We start from the raw sequence: 10243 nt of genomic DNA, 5'->3' as shown, positions 1-10243 counted from the left end.
CTTAATATATTCGGTATACCTATGTCATTAACTCATTTCCTGCCCTTTTTTTTCTCGAAAACACAAATTTTATTGGTTTTATTGATGACCTAGATGCTTAATTAAAACAATTCGATGAGATGGATATCAAGTTTTACGGTAAGCGTAGCATTATATAACTCGTCATATCCATCTTATCAGTTTATTTAATGACTTGGTCCTGTCCAAGTCAACAATAAAACCGGTAAAATGTATGTTGCATTGAGAAAATGGTCAAATTATCACTTAATTTTGGTTTGGAACTTATTTGTAAATTATAATAGAATAATAAAACTTTAATTTATCCATGTAATTAAGGAAATAAGGAAACCGATATATATATATATATATATATATATATATATATATATATATATATATATATATATATATATTAAATGCATGTAAATTGAACTTTTTTAATTTGATGACAAACACTAAATAAGTAAAAGTTATATATATATATATATATATATATATATATATATATATATATATATATATATATATAAACCCCATTATCTAGAATTTGAGGTAAGTGACTTTGCTGGGAAGCTTACGAATTATCTTTGATTTTTTTTTTTGGAATTTTGAGGATTTTTCAATGAATTTTATGATTTTACATTGTCCCACTCAACAAAAAGGCTTTATGGATTCTTACTTTTTGATCTAGACTCAATTGTTCCGACGCTTCTTATCGAAGGAATCTTTTTTTTTTTTTTTTTTTTTTTGGAATCCCCTTATCTCTATCCTCTCTTTTTGATGAAAAGCTCCTCCACAAATAACCAGGTCCTTTTTTTATTTATTTTTATTTATTTTTTATTTTATTTAATTTAAAGGTATGTTATCCCTCATTTAGATGTTCAAACTTCCAAAGCTTCTTCCCGAAGGAATTCCCCTCCAATAAAACTCATGCTTTAAAAATTAAGCAATACGAGGAAGGTGGATCGTCTCTTCACCTACACACTTCCATTCACCTCCAAGACGCTTCCCTACTTTCTCACTACACTACTACGTTCGTTACCTCTCTCTACCCAACAACCCAATATTGTTTGCACCCCACATTCTAATTTACGTTTCGATAACTGATAATCCATCGGCCTCTATCATTGGATTAACAAGCAGCTTTAAAGGATATTGTCTGATTCGCTTTTCATTCAGCCAGGTGACTTCATGGATATATCTTTATTTTAATGGTGGTTTATTTTCTGTTTGTGATTCTCAAGTTCTGAAGTCATAAGGGTTTTAAAATTTCAACCGGTGATTTCATTTATTCGTCCTAATAAACTATTCCGTCATTCCAAATTTTCGTTTTTAATGAGAAATCATCTAACTATAAGGGTTTCTATTACTTTTTTTTTTTCAGGAAAGAAATCTATAATCTTAAACCTCTCTTTTATAAGGACCCCCCCGTATATTCATCATTAACAAAGATCCTCTTGGTTTGTTTTCTGATATACTTTTTGTGTTTTCTGTCTCTAAAAAATATTGTTAATGGTTCCAAAAATTAGATTTTAATTTTATTGCATTTCATAAAAGGAAAACAGAAAAAAAAATATACTTGTTTCAATTTTTGTGTTGCTGCATCTTCTTACCCCAAATAGCTCTTCGGTTTTAGCTTTTTTTCCAGCTTTTAAAATTAATATGGGGGATCGTTCTGTTATTTCGGGCAGAAAACGAGGCCCTCTAGGTTCAACCGATAGATATGGAGATAAGAAGCATAAAGCCATAATTATGCTCAACTTTGTCAAAAATTAATCGAAGCAGATGTAAGCTGGATTATAATATGCCCTTTTTGCTATACAGAATCAGAAGTCCAACTTATGTAAGTACCTTTTCACCATAAATTCACATCATTCACAGGCAACATACTTACAAAATCACAAATATTTGGCCAGCTCCAGAGCCACAATTCAAATTGATGATGCAACTGGAGCACTCTCTACAACAATATCAACACCAGACCTTGAAAAGTTCATTCCCTTTACACCTGAGGAATTAAAAGATACAGAAGACAATGTAAGCCCAATTACCTTCACAATAATTCATTAAAAATTAAACTTACCAATTAAACTAAATACAGGAGAAAAGCATTCACGATACGATAGCAGCATCAGTCGACTCGGTGTTACTTTTCGCATTTATGTGCTCGCAAAAGACATGCCACCAGCAAGAACCAAGCACAACATACAACATTGTCAAAACATACTACATTACACCAGCCAAGAAACCAAAATAGAATAGGGACGAAGGGCCCCTTTTAAAAACATTTTGCTTTTTGAAAACCATTTATAAAAATGGTCCACAATAGCCAATGAAGCAACATTTCACAGATTAAAATCTGACAAACTTTACTTTTTGTATATTGCTTCAAATGCACAAATCTGTTAAGAACTACGTATCAAGAAGCTTTCAGTGCTTGTAGGAAGACAATTGCAATATGGCAATATTACTTTCTTCTGTCTCACACTGCATTTCTTTAAATTTTTTATTATTCTATTTTTATTTATTTATTTAATTTTTATATGTATTATCTACGGTTTATCAGAAACCAATATAGGCAATGTACTTTAATTTTCAGTATAACACCATATTCATTTCATCTTCTTACGTAATATTTGAGGACACTGGGCCGTCCTTAGGATGGCCCTCTGATTTCCCTAGTATATATATATATATATATATACACGATAATGCATGTAAATTGAACATTTTTTTAATTTGATGACAAGGCAAGAAAGGTGTCCCTTCACATTTTAAACACTAAATAAGTAAAAGTTATATATATATATATATATATATATATATATATATGCCCCTGTAAAACCAAATAATAACTTGAGGGATCATTTACATAAATCTTGTATTTATATATACATAAAAACTTAAAAAGTTAGGCTACAGTATATACTTTTTTTCTCTTTCTAAATAAGACACTGCACTTTTCCCTCTTTCTTTTTGAGGCACCTCATTTTTCGTTATGCGTCGTTTATGTAGGCATGTCGGCTGTTTTATTCTTCTTATCTTAAATTTTGCCGACTTACTGCTTTGTCGCCCAGTCATATTTATTCTGCGTTTCTTCTCCTTTTTCTTTCGTTGTTGCATTGCTATTTTCTCTTACACGGTTCCTTCTTTAGGTATGTTCTCTAATCCTCCGTTTATAATCTAATGTCTGCACATTGTTAGTTTCTTCTTCAGGAAAAAAGGGATAGGAATGAGCGAAACAGATTACCAAATATGGGGATATGGAAAACATGAAGCGATGACATTGCATCAGATTCGTTGCTCGACGTAGGTCTACGGTGGTCGTCTTCGTCAAAATCAAAGGACGACATCGGAGCTACGATTGATCAAAGTGGTAAGGTCGATGGCGGTGGCTGAAATCGCGAGGAGGGGCTGGTTAGAAGCCATCTTCTTTGGTAAGTTCTTCAATGCTCTTTCTCTCCGCTCATTGATACCTAAATAACCACAACAGTGGCTGCCAAGTGAGAAATGAATTGAAAGAGGATTGTTGCCCTCTTGGTTGTTCATGGCACAAATCGAAGGAAAGAAGAGAAGAAACAACAAAAATTCTTTTGTTATTTTTTTTTTATTGAAATCAATGGGATTTTGGTATTCCTTTGGGTTTGATGTTTCTTGTGTTCTTTTAGATTTGTGATTGTGGTCTAAAAAATTACAGGTTAAAGGTTACTTGGATACATTGAATATAGGTTTGGGAGATTGAAAGGCTCAACAAGTTAATTGCTTTTGGATGAGAAAGTTGCCTATAAGGCGTTCGTTGAAATGCCCGACCCAATTAAGGTATTCATTCCACCTTACGTTACCAGATGATACATTACTGGATTATATTTGTTTGGAGACTAACAGACTCTTACCCGAAATGGATAGAATTATTGTCTATCTCAATAGCTTTATCGGCCGGAAAAGCAGCTCCTAATTCGTATCTCAGCAGCTTCATCTTCTTCCGGAGCTGAGTACGCTTCTGCTTCTGAATTGGGAGGGACAAAGAGGCTTACATGCCTTATCTAAAAAATGGAAAACACCTCTTTCTGTCTATCTATTCTCCTGTACTTCTGTTATGTGTTTAACTTCGTTTGGAGGAATCGAATTGAATCAAATCGTGGTGTGTATTGTGTATTGTTGTGTTTATGCTGCTTTGTTTTTTTTTTTCTTTTAAATTGGGAATTAAACATCGCCGTATGCATATGCAACCCCAAGCGATGAGGAGTCCCCAAGAGAGGAATACCGAACTTGAGAATATGTGTTGGACAATTTGAAATTTAGCTCAATTTCATCTAAACAATGGTGAACTGTCACCAGATATAATGTAACTTCATAAGTATGATACAAAGGTACGACATTCAATAAAATGTTAGGGTATCCTTTAGTTTATTTTCTGTGTCAGTCTATATCCTATAATAACATAGAAATGGAAAAACAGGCTGATGTATGGACTATTGGTGCCATTCTATTTCAACTTGTAACTGGCAAAACACCATTTACACGAAACAATCAAATTCAGATTATATATTTCCATCGGGTGTTTGGCTTTCAAGGATATAATATATTTTTTTTACATAATAGTTTAAGTTAACAATCGTTTCATCTTTCATGCAGTTGTTTCAAAATATCATGAAATCAACAGAATTCCAATTTCCTCCAGATGTAAAGGACTTAAGTCCTAAGTGCATTGATCTCTGTCGAAAATTACTGCGACAAAATCCAGTTATGTATTATTTAGACTCATATAAGAAATTAGAAGGATGATTTTTTCAATTAATCTTGAATTATGGTTACTTTGATGGACAGTGGAAAGATTAACTTTTGAGGAGTTCTTTACACACCCATTTTTCACCCAATCAAAACCTGATGAAATGTCAAGGAAGCCACGAAGAATGACAGATGAGCTTTTCTATCCTAAAAGCCTAGCTTATAAGAATAAAGAAGAAATTCACAAGAAGATAATTTACCATTTATTTTAACCCATTTGGCAATTGTGATGGAATATGCTTCTAAAGGGGAACTTTTTGATCGAATATGCACTACAGGGAGGCTTAATGAAGATTAGTATACCATTTGGCGCTTTTCCACGAAGGGGACCAAAAATATTAGTATACCATAATGATCCAAAGACCAAGAAACAGTCGCTTTCTTACAATTTTGTTGTCTTTGGAGTTTAGTTATTTGGTTTGAAATTGGTTTAACAAATTTCAAGATTTTTTTTAGGTTATCTTTAATTAACTCTGTCTATTGGATTTCCATCTGAAATTGATACTAACATTAAATTGTTTATTTCTATTGATTCTCATGATTTCATTTTTTTTTGTTATTCAAGGATACAGAGGATACAAATTGTTTATTTCTCTTTTAGATAATTTGCATAAATAGCTTATTGAATAGCTTTTTTTATTGCAAATTTTGGCAACGTGTGATCTGTTAAACCGACTAACTAAATTGGTTTGGGTTAGTTGGGTTTCTATAAATTTACATTTTTTTAAGGTATAGGAAACTTAGTCTCTTTTTCTATTTGTTAGTATCTTACAGTCAATGTTTTTAGGTACTAATCATGGACAGAGTTACTGTTAAAATCATGTCATGTTCATGCAAAATGGTAGATATTACAGATGACGGAGTTTCATGTAAGACACAAAGGCCAGTATAACAAAATGTGAATTCCTTTTTTCTTAATGTTATATAATGGTCAACATGTTTTACTCATATTAGTAATTTTGAGTGAAGAATGGCATTGGAATATATCTTGTGAAGTCACTTGACATATTTGTATTTTATCGAGGTGAATAATATATTTATTTATTTCTTACAGTGGTAGAACAAATTCACAAGAAAAGATAACCAGTCCCCTCCATGGATGCATTATACTACATCCAACCAAAAAAAGAAAAGTAAGTTGTTTTATCTTTTTTATAAAATGAACAACTGATAGTATCTTAATTGTATTCTTTTATGCTTCAGTTAAAATACATACAGTCTAGATTTCCTATTGGCTGACATCGCTGGAAAAGTGCCTCTAGATAAAGAGTATGTGAAAGATCATACACCTTTTTTTTATGTTACAAATATTCAATCCAAGACTATTAATATCATTAAATTTTACAACTTGATTTATTTCTACTTTTAGAGCTCATGTCTTCTTTAGTTTATTTTTTTCAAAAGAATTGGTTGCTGACATAAAAAAGGACCCAACTATAAAGTCTCGCTTATGTGGCATGAAAGAGGTTTGGTTAAAACATTTTCATTATCCATTTTCTTAGCATAATATAAATAAAATTTTCATTATAATAACATGTGAGGGAATTTGTAGATGAACTTGGAGTACTTTGCCATTGATAGCCAGGTATATAATCTCATTTACATAAATTGATTTATTTTTTTAACAAGATTTATTTAAGTTAAAATTATACCATAACAGTGTTTTATCATTGATCTTGAGAGTGCGTTGGAAGAACTTTATGGGGATGAAGAATTTTCCTGAAAAGGAGATGAATGTGTAATTGTCATGGCTAATTGTATTGCAACTATATTTGCTTCAATCTTGGTATGATTTTATAAAAGTTCATTTTTTGACCTATTTATTTATCAAATATAAAGGTTAAAAATTAGCAACGTACTTATATTTATTTTCATATAACTGCTTAGTTTAACCCATAATAGCAATGTACTTATATTTTGTAGTATGTGTTAAAGAAAATGTGAGTACATTGTTATTGTGAGTTAAATATTATTATTATTGTTGAAAAATGTGAGTATGATGTTATTATGGGTAAATAAATGTAACTATGAGTAAAAAAATAAAGTGTATTGTCTATATTTGTAAAATGAGTATGCTACTATTTCTTACAATTTACTCATATTAGTTTAGGAGTTCCCATTTATGCGTTACCGAGCTGCCAAATCACTTGATCCCAGAACAATGACAACATTTTGTGATCTAATCCCTACAAAACTTGCAGCTTACAGTTTGGAATAATCTTATGAAATATAAAACTCTCAACCACTTCCCACACATTGAAACATGTAATTTGTTCATTTCTATGCAAGTCGTATCAAGACCTCTTATGTATATGTAATATGGTTTCATTAATATAATATTATGTTCTACCATTTGCTACAACTTGAAATAAGGAAAAAAAAAAATACAGCGCCAAAGGCGCAGATAATTCCCCTCTAGTTCATATAAATATATCCATGGTATAAATATTATCACTCATAATTTTGTTACTAAACGATCAAATTATTTTCCAAACATCTATACTTATATTACATCCCACACAACTTTAGCAATAATAATAATAATAATAATAATAATAATAATAATAATAATAATAAAGAAATAAATAAATAAAATTATAATAAAACTTCAAAATAATTCATGAAAGCTACTTCCATTTATTTGTTATGTAATTCAATCTCAAGCCTGGATGTGCCTAATTAACAGGGCTTAGCTTGACCTTCAAACCATGTTTCATGTGGCCTATAATGGAATCGCCTAGACAAACCTCATGACCTTGGACAATCTCCACATGGTAATGATAAATGATAGCAATGGCCACCATTTTCATCTGAATAAAACTCATTTCCTTACCCACACATGTCCGTGGCCCCGCATTAAACGCTGTAAACTTATAAGATGGTTCGTGCCTTACCCCTCCTTTTCCACCTTCTGAAAACCATCTTTCCGGTTTAAATTCCATGCAGTCCTTCCCCCATATCGATTCCATTCTTCCCATGGAGTAGAACGACAGAATAATCTTGCTGTCCTCATTCACTGCATGCCCGCTTGGGAGGACGTCTACTTCGGATGGCGACTTGTGCTGCAAAGCAACAGGGGGATACAGCCGTAACGCTTCACATAAACCTCCATGAAGATAAACCAGACTACTCAACTCTTTTACACCCAAACTTTTCCAGTTTCCATCACCAACTTCCTTCGCAATCTCCCTTCGGATCTTGCTCTCTATGTTAGGGTTTTGCGCAACGAGATAGAAAAACCATGAAAGACTTGCGCTTGTGGTGTCTTTCCCGGCAAACATCAGATTCAGTATGATATCTTTTATATACGTTCTCGAGTCCCCCGAAGCCCCGGTTTGTCCTTGGAAACTTGTCGTGATGGATTTTAACAACCCTGTCGTCGTCTCCTCCTTCTCTACTCTTCCATCATTAGCAAACCCTTCATCTTTCCTTGAGAAACATTTATATAGAAATTCATCAAAAACCCTACGAGCTTCGGTCAACTTCTTCTCTTTGCCTATCCCTAATCTTTGTTGCAACTTCCAAACTTTTTCTGGCAACACATGCCTCCACAGAAGAGCTTCTTCGGCGTCAGTGAAGGCCTTCTCGCATGCATTATATGGTAAATGGACGGACATGATTTCAGGATCAAAATCTAAAATTAATGAACAGATAGTGTCGAAAGTAAACCTCTGAAATATTTCCTGTAAATCGATAGATTGCTGATTATGAGAGACCAAATCAAGGAGAGGGAGAAGCCCTTTCTCGATCTTGTTCTTGATATTTTTTTCCAGGTGAGAATTGAAGTCTGGGTGTTTGAGTAGAGACATGATTGTTTTCCTTTGGATTTCCCATACCTCGTTATCTGAGTTAAAGATCCCATCTCCAAGGATATCAAAGATCTTTCGGAACTCTGGTCCTTTTGGATAGTTGGGGAAGTTCTTGCTCAACACGTAGTTAATGTTGGTGGGGTCCGAGGTGAGAAGCATATCCATATTGGAAAACCATGGACCTTTAAGCATGAAAGTACCATTGCCCTGTTTGAGAAGATCAGTAGCAAAATCATTGATTCGGTAAGCATTTAGAATGAGATCGGGGGCCATGCCAATAACGGGCCAATTAGTACCAGGGAGGGACCTTCTCTTGTAAAGGAACACGGAAATCGAAACAAACAACAAAATGCAAAGGAGAAACATATCGAGGCTACAGAGCAAAGCCTTTGGATTTTGTTTAATGTTTGATATCGATATCGAGGCTCGTTTGTAATTTATAAAGGCAAGGAGACATGCATGCAGGATGGCGACCACAATCCGATTTTTCCACTGCCACCTAATTTTAAAGTAAAGTTACAGTTATGCCCCTGATTTAAATTAATAGAATACAAGCTGACAGCTAGTCAATCGCATAAAAGATAATGAAAACCATCAAAACTTTAGATGTCGTCACTTGAATCTATAATATTACAATGTAAAATTTTCGTACAATACATAACTGCTGTCAGAGAAGTATTAAATCATGTAAACGTATAGAAATTGCATCAACGTATGAATGAACTAAAGCTGAAACAATTTAACGAAGTAACACAGAATTCTGAGAAAACTCCAAGTTCCATTGGTGGTGAGGGGCTAGGAGAACGTAGGTCGATCGTGCGATGGTAGATGATGATATCAGTCTATTAGAGTAGGGAGTTATTGCGATTTCATAAACACTAAAGGTAAAATAAAGATTACCATTTCTTGTTAACGAATTAGAAGAATACACCACATATAATAAGGTTGTAAAAAAAATCCGTATGAAATAAAAAGATAATCATAATCTAATACGTTAGGGTATCCCGTACTAGAAAAAGTGAATACTAGTGAATACGATGGCTAATTTACCAGGTACATCTTTGAAATCTAATACGACTTAAAAGCTAAATCAAATAAAGCTTATTGGATATGAGATGTGAATATCCATTTCATTCTAATTCGGCTCACCATTAGGTTCATATAGAACTCATATGATAGTTGTAGATACCTTTCGCATACCATAAGAAGTATTTTTCCTTGTGTTAATTGAAAGTTTGCAAAGTTAAGATGCCTTTTGTTGTTGCCATGGATTGATCTGACTTGTTAGTTTCGTTTTTATTTATTTATTTATTATTATTATTATTATTATTTCTTCTGTTACTAAAATCTATACTTGATTGGTATTTAGGATCATTTGTGTAAAAAAATCTGCAATAGGGACCTACTCTTTTAATTTCTATTACTAAGGATCAATTAGGCTTACATTTTCTATCACAGGGGCCATTTTTGTAATTGTTTATGGACCATTTATGTAAAAAAATACACACAGGGACCTATTCTGTAAATTTTTATTACACAAGGACAAACAGCAACAAGTACACCTTTCACTTCTCCTCATCATTCTTACTTTTTTATTTTAAAATCTCCTTCCTAAATTTCTCAAAAAATCACTTTTATTATCATAA

The 10243-nt window shown here is 32.7% G+C and overlaps 1 long non-coding RNA gene and 1 pseudogene across 9 annotated transcripts; one reads left to right on the top strand and one right to left on the bottom strand.

The window, feature by feature from the left end:
- The first annotated feature begins 797 nt into the window (after positions 1 to 797).
- Positions 798 to 6656, top strand: LOC145043370 (uncharacterized). Of its 9 annotated transcripts, XR_013681002.1 has the most exons (10): positions 799 to 1183; positions 1692 to 1843; positions 1917 to 2037; positions 2102 to 3437; positions 3698 to 3819; positions 3907 to 4743; positions 4828 to 5921; positions 5992 to 6254; positions 6341 to 6373; positions 6449 to 6656. It is a non-coding gene; the product is annotated as an uncharacterized LOC145043370 (long non-coding RNA). The 9 variants fall into 9 exon arrangements; XR_013681000.1 differs by having other exon boundaries at positions 798 to 1183; positions 5992 to 6373; XR_013681006.1 differs by adding an exon at positions 1385 to 1460 and having other exon boundaries at positions 1637 to 1843; positions 5992 to 6656.
- A 764-nt stretch (positions 6657 to 7420) lies between these two features.
- Positions 7421 to 8991, bottom strand: LOC145043369 (alkane hydroxylase MAH1 pseudogene; annotated as a pseudogene).
- Positions 8992 to 10243: the final 1252 nt, after the last annotated feature.

Source organism: Lactuca saligna, chromosome 4, assembly GCF_052625555.1.
Source record: "Lactuca saligna cultivar CGN05327 chromosome 4, ASM5262555v1, whole genome shotgun sequence".
Taxonomy (NCBI): Eukaryota; Viridiplantae; Streptophyta; class Magnoliopsida; order Asterales; family Asteraceae; genus Lactuca; species Lactuca saligna.
This window is presented reverse-complemented; position numbering and strand designations above follow the sequence as displayed.